The sequence below is a fragment of the Callorhinchus milii genome, unplaced genomic scaffold (assembly GCF_018977255.1).
Source record: "Callorhinchus milii isolate IMCB2004 unplaced genomic scaffold, IMCB_Cmil_1.0 Scaffold1, whole genome shotgun sequence".
Lineage (NCBI taxonomy): Eukaryota > Metazoa > Chordata > Chondrichthyes > Chimaeriformes > Callorhinchidae > Callorhinchus > Callorhinchus milii.
In genome coordinates this window covers 113,892-129,558 of record NW_024704742.1, presented here as the reverse complement: position 1 = coordinate 129,558, position 15,667 = coordinate 113,892, and the positions used below count along the sequence as shown (strand labels likewise).

General features: G+C 41.1%; 1 long non-coding RNA gene and 1 other non-coding gene across 2 annotated transcripts; one reads left to right on the top strand and one right to left on the bottom strand.

Annotated features, from left to right (window-relative positions):
- The first annotated feature begins 3,093 nt into the window (after window positions 1-3,093).
- trnat-ugu lies at window positions 3,094-3,165 on the top strand. The gene has a single exon. It is a non-coding gene; the product is annotated as a tRNA-Thr (tRNA).
- Window positions 3,166-11,281: 8,116 nt separating this feature from the next.
- On the bottom strand, window positions 11,282-15,005 carry LOC103188308. The gene is made up of 3 exons (XR_488971.2): window positions 14,889-15,005; window positions 11,905-12,012; window positions 11,282-11,788 (listed from the first exon to the last, which is right to left on the bottom strand). It is a non-coding gene; the product is annotated as an uncharacterized LOC103188308 (long non-coding RNA).
- Window positions 15,006-15,667: the final 662 nt, after the last annotated feature.

Here is a 15,667-nt window from a genome sequence, read left to right as displayed (position 1 = left end):
TGATACAATGCCTTATCATGCCTTCAAGTCATCCCAAAGAGCTTCACATATACAATAAGCTGAATTGACTGTATATTTTGTGGGCGAAACTCTGCAGCTTAATTGCGCACAGCAGGGTCCCACAAACAGTCATGGATTGAGTGACCAAATTTTTTTTTAAGGGATTATTACCCGCGGAAAAGCGATCTGCCAATCGACTAACAACCAGGTTCCTACTTACTGCTGATAAACAGAGGCGTGTGGGTGGGTTAAAGAAACTTGCCCACTTTTCGCCATGTATAGGCGCCCTGAATAGGAAGCAGCACAGCACTTAAGAACATTTGCTGGGGGATGGAGAAACAAGGTAGTCAAGTGAGGATGGGTGTGATAGGCTTGTGGAGCCTGGGGCAGGAGAATCTCCATTCATACACAGTTAAATCTTTATGTGATTCACACATACCGATTAATGTGGGATCAGTGACACTGAACAAGCAATAAACGTAATGATTTATTGTGGACGGGATGTGTTTCTTACATTTCTCATTCCATTTTTGTTTTACACCGATTTTAATTGAACTTTGTTCTAAATATTCTTTCCGCTTGGCTAACCAAAATGATGTTACCCTGGCTCATTTGGTAGCACTCTTGCCTCAGAATAAGAAGGATGTGGCTTCAAACCCCACGTTAGGATTTTGAGTCCACAGTTTAGGCTGACACTCTAGTGGAGAGCAAGGGGCTTGTTGCATTTTTTGAAGCGCCATCCCAATTTGTGTATGATCTCTGCTATCTGAATAAAGGCAGAATAATCATGAGAAAAGGATTGTTTTCAGGCATATCTGTGGCCTCAGCTACCATTACCTTGGAGCAATTCACAGAGACAGTGTTGGAAGCCAAGCAAGGGAGTAAGAGAAAGGGAAGTGGTGCAAAATAGGGTTGAAGGAGTAGGTATTTAGGTGAGATGGAAAGATGTAACAAATGCAGTTTCCCCATATTTTCCCAAATCATATCAACTGGGGCCTGGGGGCTGTAAATAATAATAATCTTTGCATTTGATATAGGGTCTTATCACGTCTTCGGGATGTCTCAAAGAGCTTCAAAGTGAAGTGAATTGATTGTATATTTTGTGGGTGAAACGTGGCAGCCAATTTCACACAGAAGTGTCCCGCAAACATTGTGGATTGACTGACCGAATTTTTTTTTTTGGAAGGAATTTATCCAGCCCGGTGGGATGATTTCAGCTGGTCTGCCAAATGTTCTTCATACCTGTCAAGTCTAGCGGTTTTCCCCATAGACTGTGGGGTCTTAAGCCCGTCTATGGAGAAAACTCCAGTCTACAATGGGGAGCAGAGATGGTGCTAGTCTTCTTTCCAGGCCCAGTGAGAGCCCATGTATGTGGCAGGCTGAACGGTAATTTCAACGAAAGACAAGTCTTAAGGGCCCTTGATTTAAGGTTTAGCTTGAATTGATAGGTATCCATCAACCCCACCTCCCCACCCCCGCTTGGGTCCAAATCCCTGACTGTCCAGCGTCTTGAGAAGTCCTCCCGATGTGAAATGCACTAAACAAATGGAATTTTATATTGTATTGTACCTATTCAAGAAAGTGTTTAACTGCCATTGAGGTGCTTCATTGCGTACTGTAGTGCTCAAGAAATAAATTTGAAAATTCCTGAGAGAAGTGTTGCATGGTTACGAAGATTGATTATTCATGCATATTGTTAAAAATATATTATTCTTTTATAATTTGTATGAATTTTTGCATTGCCTATTTAAAGTTGCATTGCAACTGAAACACAGTGAAATTAAGTAGTAGTTACTCAATTTAGAACATAGAACTTCTATATGATTCTTCGAGGTTATGGTTCTGTAAGGGAAATACAAAAATATTGCTTATGTGGGCTGCGTACATTTCTCAAAAATACTGCTCTCTACAGCCAAAAGGTTGGACCACCCTGATTACATCATTAAAAAGGTAGTACAGCATTCTGACCTCTATTTTCTGTCAGTTCCCTGAAAGCACATTATCTAATTTTGGTTACACTGGAGTGCAGATGCAAAGTAACATGCAAAATTAAATTTTGTAGAGAAAATAGAAAGGATATATGCAGTTTAGAACCTACTATTTCGTACCTTAATAAGCTCAGACATCGATGCACCTTGTGGTTTACGATGGCAGCTGGTGTTTTCGCTTTTGTTGCTTTTTTCTGCTGGAGAAAGGCGCCAAAAAGTCGAACGAAACATTGGCAAGCAAAATTCTGACAGCAAAATGGCGTTAACCAGCATTTGAGATTGTAATTCTCTTTTAATTATTTGATAGTCTATCAGCCTGAGTCAGTTGGAAGTACTTTCGTTTCTGAGTCAGAAGGTTGCAGGTTCAAGTCCCACATGGGGCCTTGGAACTCTTATAGTCTAGCCCGACAATCCATTGCTGAAGGTGTGTTGCAATATCAGAGGTGCCGTCCTTTGGATGAATGGATGAGATGGTAAACCAAGGTCCTCTCTTCCTGTTCAGTTGGATATCAAAGATCCTGTGAACAAGGAATGGAGTTTCTCCCCATGTCCTGCACAACAATCCTCCAGATAAAATTGGTCATTCGTTTAATGGCTGTTTGTGGGACATTGCTTTGTGCAAATTGCCTTCAAACTAGAATCAGTGAGGTATAATAATAACAATAATAATAATCCTTGGATTTCATATAGCATCTTATCACATCCTCGAAATGTCTCAAAGTGTTGAGTCCTGTAGCTCAGTTCGCAGAATATACAGTAAAGTAAATTGACTGTCCTTTTTGTGGGCAAAACGTGGCAGCTAATTGCACACAGCAGTGTCCCACAAAAAGTCATGGATTGAGTGATGAATTTATTATTATTATAGGAATTATTACTCCCGGAAAAGTGATCCGGCAATCGACTAACAACCGGGTTCCTACTGATTGCTAGTAAACAGAGGCGCGCGCGCGTGTGTGTGGAGCATGGAAACTTGTCCAATGTTTTCCCTGCCTGGGAATCAATCCCAGGCCTCTTGCGTGCCAGGTGAGTGTCTAACCACTGAGCTACAGGACTCCACACTTTATAGTAGATTCTGTGAACACTTTGAGATGTCCTCCCAACTTGGAGTCCTGTAGCTCAGTGGTTAGAGCACTCGCCTTGTAAGCAAGACACCTGGGTTCGATTCCCAGCAGGGCGAAACCTTGGGCAAGTTTCCTTACTCCACACGCAGCCTAATAATAATCCCTCCAAAAACAAAACAATGATAAATTGGTCATTTTCAATCCACATCTGTTTGTGGAACCCTGCTGTGCGCAATTGGCTGCCGCGTTTCGCCTACAAATATACCATCAATTCACTTTACAGCATATTCTGTGAAGTGCTTTGAGATGTCGAGAAGATGTGAAAAGCGCTATATCAAATGCAAGGATTATTATTATTTTTAATGGGAAAGAGACTATATGAAAGCTATATTATTATAGCGAATCACACAATTTCAGTTAATAATATTTGGTTAACTTTTTTCAAGGCAGCTTCACACTGGAAATCTTCAAAGAGTCACTCCCAAATCAATTTCCCCTTCACTTTTCAAAATGGGCAACCCTTTATGTTTTACTATTCCATGTTCTGACAATCATTGCATTACTTTCATCTACTTCAAAATCTATCCTGCCCAAATCTTCCTGAATATTATGTACCTTCACAGGGAAATTTCCATGTGTAGAATGCATATATATGTGGAGCTCAATCTGGTTTGGATACATGTAAGCACTTGTCAGGTACTAGGCTACTCCCCCACTCCCAAGACTTTGTCACAATAGTGTGGCGACAGTCCAGTTGTTATCATGTGGTTCACAGAGTACCTTTTCACTGCAGAACGTAGCACGCACCAACAAATCATACCAATTAACTACATTCAATCAGCTCTGCCAGTATTAACATTGAAAATGACACAAGGGAAGGTATCAAAAAATGCTAATGAAATAAACTGGGCATTAAGATTCAAAAATAACATTTGCACTAATGGAGATCTGAAATAGAAATTCACACTGGGCTGATGAGTAAACGCTGTGTGTGATCCGAGATGAATAATCACATCGAAGCCTGAATTTATTGTGAGATCCTGTAGCTTACTGGTTAGAGCACTCGCCTTGCAAGCGAGAGGACCTGGGTTAGACTCCCAGCAGGGTGAAACGTTGGGCAAGTTTCCTTACTCCACACGCCTCTGTTTACCTAGCAGTAAGTAGGAACCCAGTTGTTAGTTGATTGGCAGATTGCTTTTTCAGGGGTAATAATTCCTTCAAAAAAATATAATACTGTAATAATAAATCGGTCACTTCAATCCACGACTATTTGTGGGACGCTGCTGTATGCAATTGGCTGTCATGTTTCACCCACAAAATATACAGTCAATTCACTTTACAGTATATTCTGTGAAGCGCTTTGAGACGTCTTGAAGATGTAATAAGGCGCTGTATAAAATCCAAGGATTATTATTATTCTTTCATTTCAGACACTGTGACATTTGGGAATTTTCACCGAATAATGAGCAACATTACCCAACCCATCTGAACTAATCTGTACACAAGGTAGAAGAGGATTGCATAGGGATGTATGTGAAGTGCATAGGGAGACTTTGACTTATTTTGACACTGTACAGTCTGTGGAATTATATGTAACCTTACAAAAAAGCACAACTTCCAAGAAACATGCTTTTCAGTATTCAACCCACCCACAGATTGTGATGTTGGAAATTTAATATTTACTGAAATGGGTATTTTAGCCCCGGCTTTGAGCTGCTGGTTATTTGCAATAGGGCTTCTTTTCTTGACTGCCTCAATTACATTGAGGAAGTGAAACTTAATACCTACATAGCATTTATTCTAAAAAAGCCTTCTATGAATCCAGTCACCTTTGCGCGGTGTCTTAGTTTCAAGTGGAGAGTTCCTGTAAATTTAAATTTTGTATTAAAAATGAAACCCTTATGCTAATCACCAGTTTCCCCTGGGCTACTCAGTTTCCAATGTTCACGTGATGAGCAAATACTATTGTCACCATTTCATCAGACTTTTTTTTTACATTTAACTTCAAACTGGCCCAACAAGTTTCACCCTGTAAGACTGTTTTGTCTTAAAATTTAAGGTCATACAGAATTATGGAAAAATCTTAAATTTAGTCTTCATTTGCAAACTGGTTACAGTTTGAAACAATGGGATAAAAAATGCAAGATCTTGGATCAGATTTCAGGTGATTTTCACAAAACTATTTTAGTAGATAATTATTGACTATTTTCAAGACTTTGACACAAATGATCAAGGATATTTCAAAATTAATTCAGTAATCATCTTGGATTGGCATTCAGAGTTAGCGGAGTACAAATACTTTTTTGCAATCAGTCTGTGGAGTTCTGCAGCATATTGGTTAGAGCACTCGCCTCCCAAGCGAGAGGACCTGGGTTTGATTCCAGGACAGGGCGAAATGTAAGGCAAGTTTCCTTACAACAACAACAACAACAACAACAAATTACATTTGTATAGCGTCTTTCGCGCTGGGAGGACGTCTCAGGGCGCTGGACAGCGTACAGCATTTCAGACCCGAGCTGGGGTCAGGGAGGGAGAAGGGGGGAGAGGAGAAGGGGAGTGGCTGATGGCAGGACTTGAAGGAGGCTAAGGAGGGGGTGAGGCAGAGTAATTGGGGGATGGAGTTCCAGAGATTGGGGGCAGAATGGCTAAAGGCTCTCCCGCCAATGGTGGGGTGGGTGGGTTGGGGAACGTGGAGCCGGCTAAGCGGAGGAAACAGGCGGGTTGGTAGGGGATTAGGAGGTTGCAGAGTAGGGTGAGGCAAGGCCATGGAGGGCTTTGTAGGTGAGGACCAGGGTCTTGAATTCGATCCTCTGAGGGATGGGGAAGCAGTGGAGTCGGGCGAGGGTGGGAGTGATGGCGTCGCGGACCCTGGTGCGCGAGAGTACACGAGCTGCAGAGTTCTGGATGATCTGCAGCTTGTGAAGGGAAGAGTTGGGAAGGCCGATGAGGAGGGAGTTTCCGTAATCGAGCCTTGATGTGACGAATGCGTGGGTGAGGGTTTGGGCAGCCTGAGGGGTGAGGCAGTGGCGGAGTCTGGCAATGTTGTGGAGGTGGTGGGAGGCAGGGCTGGTCAACGTGCGGATGTGGGGGAGAAAGGTCAGTTCAGGGTCAAACAAGATACCCAGGTTCCTGACTGGCTTCGTGAGGTTGAATGTGCAGCCGTGGAGGCTGATGCTGCCAGCGCCCGAGGTACGGAGGTGCTGGCGCGAGCCAATCAGGAGGGCCTCGGTCTTGCTGACGTTCATTTGGAGAAAGTTGTCCCTCGTCCAGGACTTGATGTTGGACAGGCAGTCGGTCAGGACACCAGTAGTCCTGGAGTTGAGTGTCATCTGCATACATGTGGAAATTTACCCCATGTCTGTGGATGATGTTACCAAGAGGGAGCATGTAGAGGGTGAAGAGAAGGGGCCCGAGGACAGAGCCCTGAGGTACACCGCACAAGACGGTGTGGTGGCTGGAGGAGAAGCCGTTTGCCGTGACGAAATGGAGGCGGTGTGAAAGGTAGGACCTAAACCAGTCAAGGACAGAACCTTGAAGGTTGAGGTGGGAGGAGAGGCGGTGGAGGAGGATTGAATGGTCCATGGTGTCAAAGGTGGCAGAGAGGTCAAGGAGGACGAGGAGGCAGAGGAAGCTTGACCTTGACCAGAGCAATTTCCGTGCTGTGGGCAGCATGGAAACCCAATTGGAGGGGTTCATAGAGGGAGTGGGAGGAGAGGAAAGAGCAAAGCTAGGAGGCAATGGCTCTCTCAAGGACCTTGGACAGAAAAGGGAGGTTGGAGATGGACCGGTAGCTGGATAGCTGTGATGGTCAAGCAAAGTTTTCTTCAAGGTGGGATGATAGTGACTGTTTTGAGGGATGTAGGAACAGTGCCAGTTGACAGGGAGAGATTGATGATGTCGGCGGCGAGGAGTAGGAGCTGGGATTTAAGGAGAGACGTGGGGATGGGGTCCAGGGAGCAGCTGGTGGGCTTCATGGAGGATATGGTGGTGAAGACAAAGGAGGGGTTGACAGGTTCAAAGGTGTGGAAGGAACGATGGATAGTTATCAGAATGTGGTTGGGGCGTAGGGAGGGGGTGGAAGTTGGGAGGGCTGTGGCAGTTGAGTAGATCCTCTCGATTTTGGACTTGAGGAAGTGCAGCATTTTCTTGCATTGCCTCTGTTTACCTAGCAGTAAGCAATAACCCAGTTGTCAGTCGATTGGCAGATCACTTTTCTGGAAGTAATAATCCCTTCAGAAATTGTTTTGATTAATAAAATAAATTGTCACTCAATCTATGACTGTTTGTGGGACATTGCTGTGCCCAATTGGCTGCAGCGTTTTGCCTACAAAATATACAGTCAATTCACTTTACAGTATATTCCGTGAAGTGCTTTGAGACATCTCGAAGACGTGATAAGGCACTATATTAAATGCAAGGATTATTGTTATTATTATTATTTTTATTATCCCAGAACCACTTTTACAGGACACTGGGGTTTTAAGAAGGCATCCTATTTCTTATCTCTTGTTTGGGCTGAAAATTTATGCCAAAGCTGACACTCTTTCCTCTCACTTGAAAGGATTTTTTTTCATTCTCTTTAAGCACCATTAAAAAGGGAGGAAAGGCTGACAAGATCCACAGGGATTCAAACACAGATGCTTCTGCATCCAAATCCAGTTTCCAATCTACTGAGCTGTCATAATGTAATAAGTTTAAGAATGTTAGTTTGTCAGGGGCTGAACTAAATTTTTATTTGAACAGAACACAAAATACTGCAGATGCTGGGAATCTGAAACAAAAACAGAGAGAGCTCGGAAAATTCAGTAGGTCAGGCAGCATCTATGGAGAAAGGAAAGTGAGTCAACGTTTTGGGTCCTTCGTCAGAACTGGCGCATGTTGGGAGGGAGAGGTTTTTAAGGACAAGTTGAGGGGAGGATGTAGGACAAGGACGACAAAGAAGACAAAAAAAAGACAAAGGAGAGAATGCATTAGTTGATGGGTTAAAGAGGTGATAGTGGCGTAAAACAAAAGGGGGGGTGGGTTGAAACAAAACTGGGGAGAAAAAATGTTATCGTGCAACAACAATAACAACAAAATTACATTTGCATAGCGCCTTTCACGTCGGGAGGATGTCCCAAGTTAGAGTTCAAGTTGAGGCATCTCAGAGGGACTTTACAAAGTTCTATAAAATTTAAAATGGGATCGAAAATCTAAACCAGACGTGGTCAGGGATCTAGAATAAGATGCAACAATGCTCTGTGGCAGCGAGCAAAACAAATCAGATGTTGGGCTGTATCAAAAGATGAATAGCAAGCCAAAATAGTGAGGCAACCCTGCCACTGCATAAATCTTTGGTGAGACCGTACTTCTGGCACAGGGAGGGGTGCCATCACTCTGCCCTGTACATGTCAGCAGCACAGAGTACCGGCTGCACAGTGTATGGGGCACACTGTGCCAGCACTCCTTGTGGTCACCAGCACTTTGTATCGCTAGTAGTGCCGACACTCTGTACACAAGTACAGGGGAAGCTGGCACCCTGGGAGTCATCAATCTGAATTTGGGACGGAGAGGAGCAACTAAGTTTTTGTTTTCAAATAGTGCCATAAGATTTTTAAGGCCCACCTGAGCAGGCAGATAGGGTGTCAGTTTAATGTCTCATCCAAAGGAAAGCATCTCCAACAATGCAGCGCATCCCCAGGACTGCATTAGAGTGTCATCTCAGAGTATATGAGGTATTGTAAGTCCTGATGTGGGGCACGAATCCACAACATTGTGACTCAGAGGTGAGAGTGCTACCAATTATAGGATGACATGTGCTTCTCTAGCCTGTAGCTTGCCAAAAATACGAAGATCAATGGAAACTCTGAAATGCGGGTAAAACTGAGTCCTGAGTTAATCCTTCGAGGTTAAGCTCCCTTTCAGTCGTTGAGTCTTTCACCCTACATAAAAGCTGCCATACAAGTGTAAATTGTTATTATTGCTCAGCTGCCACATAATGTGACTGTCTCTGATTTCTAAACTACCCATGGTGTTAGAATGACAGGGGTCTAAATTAAATAAATTGTTGTGGAGTCACAACTGATACATGCAATCACCCATGTCTCTTAGCTGAGTCATCTTGTCTCACTAGTTTAGATATCCAGAAACTTCTTAATTCAAGTCATTTACAAAAAGCTATTAAGTTTTCAGCCAGGAGGTGGAGTAGCATTTGCATTACAGGAAAGTTGCATTATTTAGGTATACAGAGCACAATTTCCAAATTTGCAGACGATACTAAGCTAAGAAAAGTAGTTAATGGTGAGGAGAATAGCACCAGGCTCCAAGAGGACTTAGACAGAATGGTAAAATGGGCAGAAACTTGGCAGATGAGGTTTAATGTGGAGAAATGCGAAGTGTGGCATTTTGGTAGGAAGAATGAGGAGAGACAATATAAGCTGATGGTACAATCTTAAAGAGGGGAAATGAACAGAGAGACCTGGGGGTCCACATCAGCAAATCTCTGAAGGTGGCAGGACAGGTAGATAAAGCTGTTAAAAAAGCATCCAGGATACTAGGCTTTATAAATAGGGCATAGAGTACATGTCAGGAGGTAATGCTGAATATTTATAAAATGCTGGTTAGGCCTCAGTTGGAGACTGCGTTCAGTTCTGGGCACCGCACTTTAGGAAAGATGTTGGGGCATTGGAGAGGATACAAAGGAGGTTTACCAGGATGGTACCAGGAATGAAGGACCTTAGTTATGAGGAGAGGTTAGTGAAACTAGGATTATTCTCCCTAGCGAAAAGAAGATTAAGAGGGGATTTAATAGAAGTTTTCAAGATCATGAGAGGATTTGATACGTTGAACCGGGAAAAACTGTTTCCACTGGCATGTGGGTCAGTAACCCGAGGACACCGATTTAAGATCATTGTTAAAAGAGACAGAGGGGAGGTTAGGAAAAAATATTTCACCCAGCGAGCTGTTGGGTGAAGCGGGCCAGTAGGATTGAGTTAGATTGCTCTTTTAGGAGCCAGCGCAGACGCGATGGGCCTGTTCTGTACGATTCTATGATTCTATGATATGATTCTATGATTTCATTCAGTTTGGAACCGGCCTATGATCAGAATGTTCTTTGACTAGATGTAAAATGTTGGAACAGTCCAAATAGTTCAGCAGCAAAATAAATGTTTATACACTCTACAGTAAAAAAGGCTGTGAAAGGCTTTGAGACATTCCGTCAGTGTGCTAAAGTAATATCATTTTATTGGATATTTGTGACTTAGCAAAATAAACTGTGTCTCACCTTTAAATCCCTCCATAGTCTTGCCCCATCCATACCTTAGAGGCTTCCTTCACCCCTATCGACCTAGTTGCTCCCTTTGCTTCAAGTCCCAACGCCCAACCTGACCCCCATTGCAACTTTCTCGCTCCCCTTCCCTCTTTCAATTTTCAAAATGTACCTCTTTGACCGTGCTTTTGGTCATCTTTCTTTGTGTTTCTGAGTGTGCGCGTGTCTGAGTGTGTATGTGTCTGTGTGTGTGTGTGTCTCTCTCTGTTTCTGTGTTAGTGGGGTGCTAGGTCCTGAGAGGCAGGAGGTGATGAGCTCCTTTGGCCCTGTAATCAGTTCACTGGTCCTGGCAGATCACCAGGCCCTTTGGGTCCGTGCTGGTGTTGGTGTCCCTGTCCCACCCACCCCACACTCCCCATGGGCCACTAAGTTTTTGTTAAAGAAGAAATTAGCAAATATATACCTTTTTGCAATATATGTTTATCCTCATGTTTAGTTTTTGACGTGAAAAGCGCTATACAAATGTAATCTTGTTGTTGTTGTTATCAATAAAGTGAAAAAATGTAGGTTGGTAGTAAAATGTACCTCAATAGCACCAATCAACGCAATTTCCTGCAAAAATTGTGAAATATTCCCACAAAATTTGCCTGCAAAAGTTTCCCTGCAATTTTGGCAAATATTCTTGCATTTTTCTATTGGCCCAGACTATTGGTATGTTATAATGTTATCCATTGTCAAATTAGCATTGAGAAGATTCTCAAATTCAAAAGGAGAAATATCCAGTTTCAATCTTGCAGTTAGTTATATTATTAAGTGAACAAATACAACAATGGATAAACGTAAAGGCCATTATGTGATACTTGGTCAACTGAAACTCCTGACCAGGACTAAGGCAAGTGTGAGTTCATAGTGTTGTTAGATTTACCCTACCAATGAGGTATTGTTGTAATAATAATCCTCAAATTACATTATGCTTTTTTTCTGGGATGTTTAATCTTGGTCAAACTGTGGAAAAAGAAAACATTAATTTAGAAAGTTATAGGTCTTCAGAATTGACAATACATTTTCTGTCTAATTCCTTCAAAACAGTAACATAAATATGAGTTTGTTCTAATCCAACAGTTGCATCCAAGTGTTCTTTTACACCTCAATATTCTTAGTTGTTCGGAAACAGTAGTAGACAATATGAGGAAAGCTCTTTTAATTTAGGAGAGGATTAAAGTACAAGGTAGTGCAATAGTTTTGGTCACAAATAGATTTTGAAATATATTGAGAAAAGAAATCCAAATACAATGTTCGACATAATGGTTTGCTAATTGTTGTGCATGGTGATATTTGTCCTGTGCAGCTATAGCCTTTTGTTAGTCTGAAGGTTCATTCTTTCCAAATGCATGGAAATGGAAACTTACCCAGGCTTAAATTTTTGGAACAAAATCTTCACCGACCATTCCTCAGGTTTGACGCAGACCCGCTGATTTTGAAGGGTAAGACTGGAATCAATGAAGAACAATTGAGTTACTTTGAATTTTCAGTCTTTCTTAGCAATTAAATAATATACACACACAAATAGCAAGTTAAGTCAATAATGGATACTGTTAACACTTACATGATTTGTTTACTTGCACATTCGGGACTACTTAGAATAATCTCAATGGTTTGACGAATCCAGAACGGATATTGATGCACTTACAGCGTAGGTACATCATGGGAAAAGCTGTATAATGAAAAGGTTACAGATCTTACTTTTAAAGGAATTTTTTTTGCAAGACATATTTATAATTCTTATTTCCATTTTACAATAACCATAAGATATTTGTTTCTTTTCTTGGTGGCTGAAGTCATAATAATAATAATCCTAGCATTCGATATAGCGCTTTTCACGTCTTCTCGACGTCTCAAAGCGCTTCACAGAATTGACTGTAAAGTGAATTAACTGTATATTTGTGGGCGAAACGCGGCAGCCAATTGCGCACAGCAGCGTCCCACAAACAGTTGTGGATTGAGTGACCAAATTATTACTGTTTTTTTCTTGAGGGATTATTATCAGGCATGTGCAGTAAGGAAACTGGCCCAAGGTTTCGCCCTGGCGGGAATCAAACCCAGGTCTCTTGCTTGCGAGGCGAGTGCTCTAACCACTGAGCTACAGAACCAAGTTATATTGGTTCACAATATTAAATTTACTGGAGTTTAGAGCTGGGACTCAGCACTCACCAAAACTCTCTCAACCCGACAACAACACAGAAAATCTGTCTTATCTCAACAAATTGTGGAAGATTTCTACTATCACAACTAATTTGACTCTCACCTTCCATACACTCTAGTTATTTGGTTATGATTTAAAGGATAATTATCCATTGATTGAACGGAACTCCCCTGCCGGAACTCCTCTTTCATTCACAAGATAATTATCTCTAAACACTAAATACTTGTTGCAGAAGTTAACAAGAGAGGTTCATATGAAGAAGGGCTTTTGACCCATTTGATCTCTTCTAGAATACCATCTTCCGATTCCAGCATCAAGTTGTTTCTTAATTGAGTCAATGTCCTGTCTCAACCATCATTTCTGATTACGTTCCCATCGTTTGTTGCCTTCTGGGTAAGGAAATGTCTTGTGGTGTCTGTCCTGAAATTGCCCTTTGCAACCCTAAATCTGTGTCCTCTTGTTCTGTTGTCCTGTTACAACTGAAAGTATTGTTTAGAGTTTACCTTCTCAATCTCATTCAAAATCTTGTCTATTTCAATAAGATCCTCTCTGAGACATCTACTTTTAAGACTGAAGAGTAAAATACTATTTATGTTTTTCACATTTTTTTAATATCATGGGATTGAAATTGTCAATTTATCTCACTGGTATTTGAAACACTTTGAGATCTCCTACCAATGTGAAAAGGCACTATATGAATGAAAATTGTATTATATTGCAATGGTATGATCAGTTGTCCTGCAAGCACTGATCCAGTATCACTCAACCAGTCAGACAAGACTTTACTCTGTTTCATGTTTCAAGCCAGTCACTTCTCTCCTCCAATATTCTACATAAAGTGCCAAATCAATTTTAAAAAGTAGTTCTGTAATTTACTGTTCAAAATAACCACTGCCCTTTGAGAAGATTCGAATAAGCAGCAACACTAAGAGAAACATACATAATCACAATTATTTTTATTGATTACATTTTTTTCAAGAAAATGGTTGTAACATTTGCATCTATTGATATAGCATGAATCTGTTCTTATGTTTTTTCCATATTGATTATCTGTTGTATTCATCAGTACACAGTCATCCTCAGATATGAAACGGAGGATTTCACCTGATCTCCCTGCATTTCTGTCTAATCTCACACACACTGCTAAATTGCATATGAATTCAGTTCATTGCCTGATCCAATCTAATTCCCCATCTCCAACAGGAAATCAGGAACTCAAGGACCTGGGAGATTTCACCTTAATCGTTGCCTTCGCAGAACTATACATGAATGCACAAATACTGTACACTGTGCCATCTGATCAGCCCATATCCTGCTTCCCCCCACCTGTCTTAGTCTTCTCCCTATATATGTAGAAATAATTAAAATCAAGCAAGAAGTGCTTCCAAAATTAACATTATGCTCATTTTTCCATCTGTATTAATGCTGGCTCCCAGAGTAAAGTAAAACACTCATCTGAGCACTTTCAGCACTCACCAAAACTCTCTCAACCCGACATCAATTCATCAATTCCTTACCCTTCCAGTATGTGTCCACTGTGCAAAACTGCCTTTAATTCTGGAATAGCTTTGCAGTGCCTTATCTGTGCATGTTTGTTGCTGACACTGGAGCTGTAAGACTGGCAAATGTTTCCCAGCATTAACATTCCTGATCTTAATTGATAAAAAGTTCACTAAAAGTTAAATGTGCATAACAGGAGTAAACACGATTGTTGACATTAACTCTTGTTTTGTGTCAGCCCGCCTCAACTGGTAACATTCTCGGCTCTGAGTCAGAAACTTGTGGGTACAAGCTTCACATCGGGATTTGAACTCATAGTCCAGGCTGACTTAGTCAAATTAGTCAATAGAGCCTTCGAGGTATGCTGCATTATTAGAGGTTCATCCTTTGGTCCCATTTGTTTATCAAGGTAGAAGTTAAAGTTCCCATAATAATAATAATCCTTGCATTTGATATCACATCTTCGAGACATCTCAAAGCGCTTCACAGAACAAAATGTAAAGTGAATTGACTGCATAATTTGTGGGCCATATTCGCACAGCAGTGTCCCACAAACAGTCACTATTTGAAAAGATAAGGGAGTTTCTCCAAGTGTCTTGGACAATAATCCTCCAAGTTAAAATACACAATCACTTCATGGCTGTTTGTGAGACATTATTGTGCTTAAATTGGCTGCTGTTTATAAAATACACAGTCTCTGCGCTTTATCCTGTGAAGCACTTTGGGACATCCTCCCAATATGAAAGACATTACAACAAAAATTCTTACTATTATTACATAATTACTTAAATCTAACTCCACTCTCCATTCTTAACTCTAACTGTATAAATCTGTAATTAGTCACCATAATCATTTTACAAATACAAAAGATTCAGTTAATTTCATACCTTGTGTGGAAGTTACACAAAGTAAAACAAGAGCAAGGACATTGACGGTGACTTTGATGTTCATTGTGCTTCACTTGTGCAATTTGTTTTCCTTCTTTCTGGTACTGTGTGCTTACTGGCCTCTGTTCTGGTGACTGCTCAGTATTTATAGTAAATTTCCTTGGCTCAAGAGAGGAAAATTTAGCACATTTCCAAGAACACAGTGATCTAAAACACATGATTGTTAGGAATATGAGCTAAGTATCAATCTTCCCACATGTTTGTCCACATTGTTATTGAGATGGTGCGTGAGTGCGTGTTTTGTTTGCAAATTAGTCAATCTGTATAGTGCCAATAGTAGTAGAACCCACAACCTTCTGAGCCAGGTTGCATCATGCCACATGGCATCATTATAATGAGTCAACTAGATTGGGAAGCTGTTGATGAAAAAATAATTGTTGGACAAGTGAAAGATTTTCTTTTGCATATGACTTTAATATTTATTGTTTAAGATTTTAAAAATCTTAAATAAATCATATGAGATACGCAACCAAATCGTACTGAAATCAGGAAAATCATAAAGCAGAGAATACTTCTAGGCAGAGCGAAACTTTGGGCAAGTTTCCTTATTCCACACGCCTAATAATAATCCCTCAAAAAAACAAAACAATAATAAATTGGTCATTTTCAATCCACGACTGTTTGTGGGACACTGCTGTGCACAATTGGCTGCCGCGTTCGCCCACAAATGTACAGTCAATTCACTTTACAGCATATTCTGTGAAACGCTTTGAGACGTC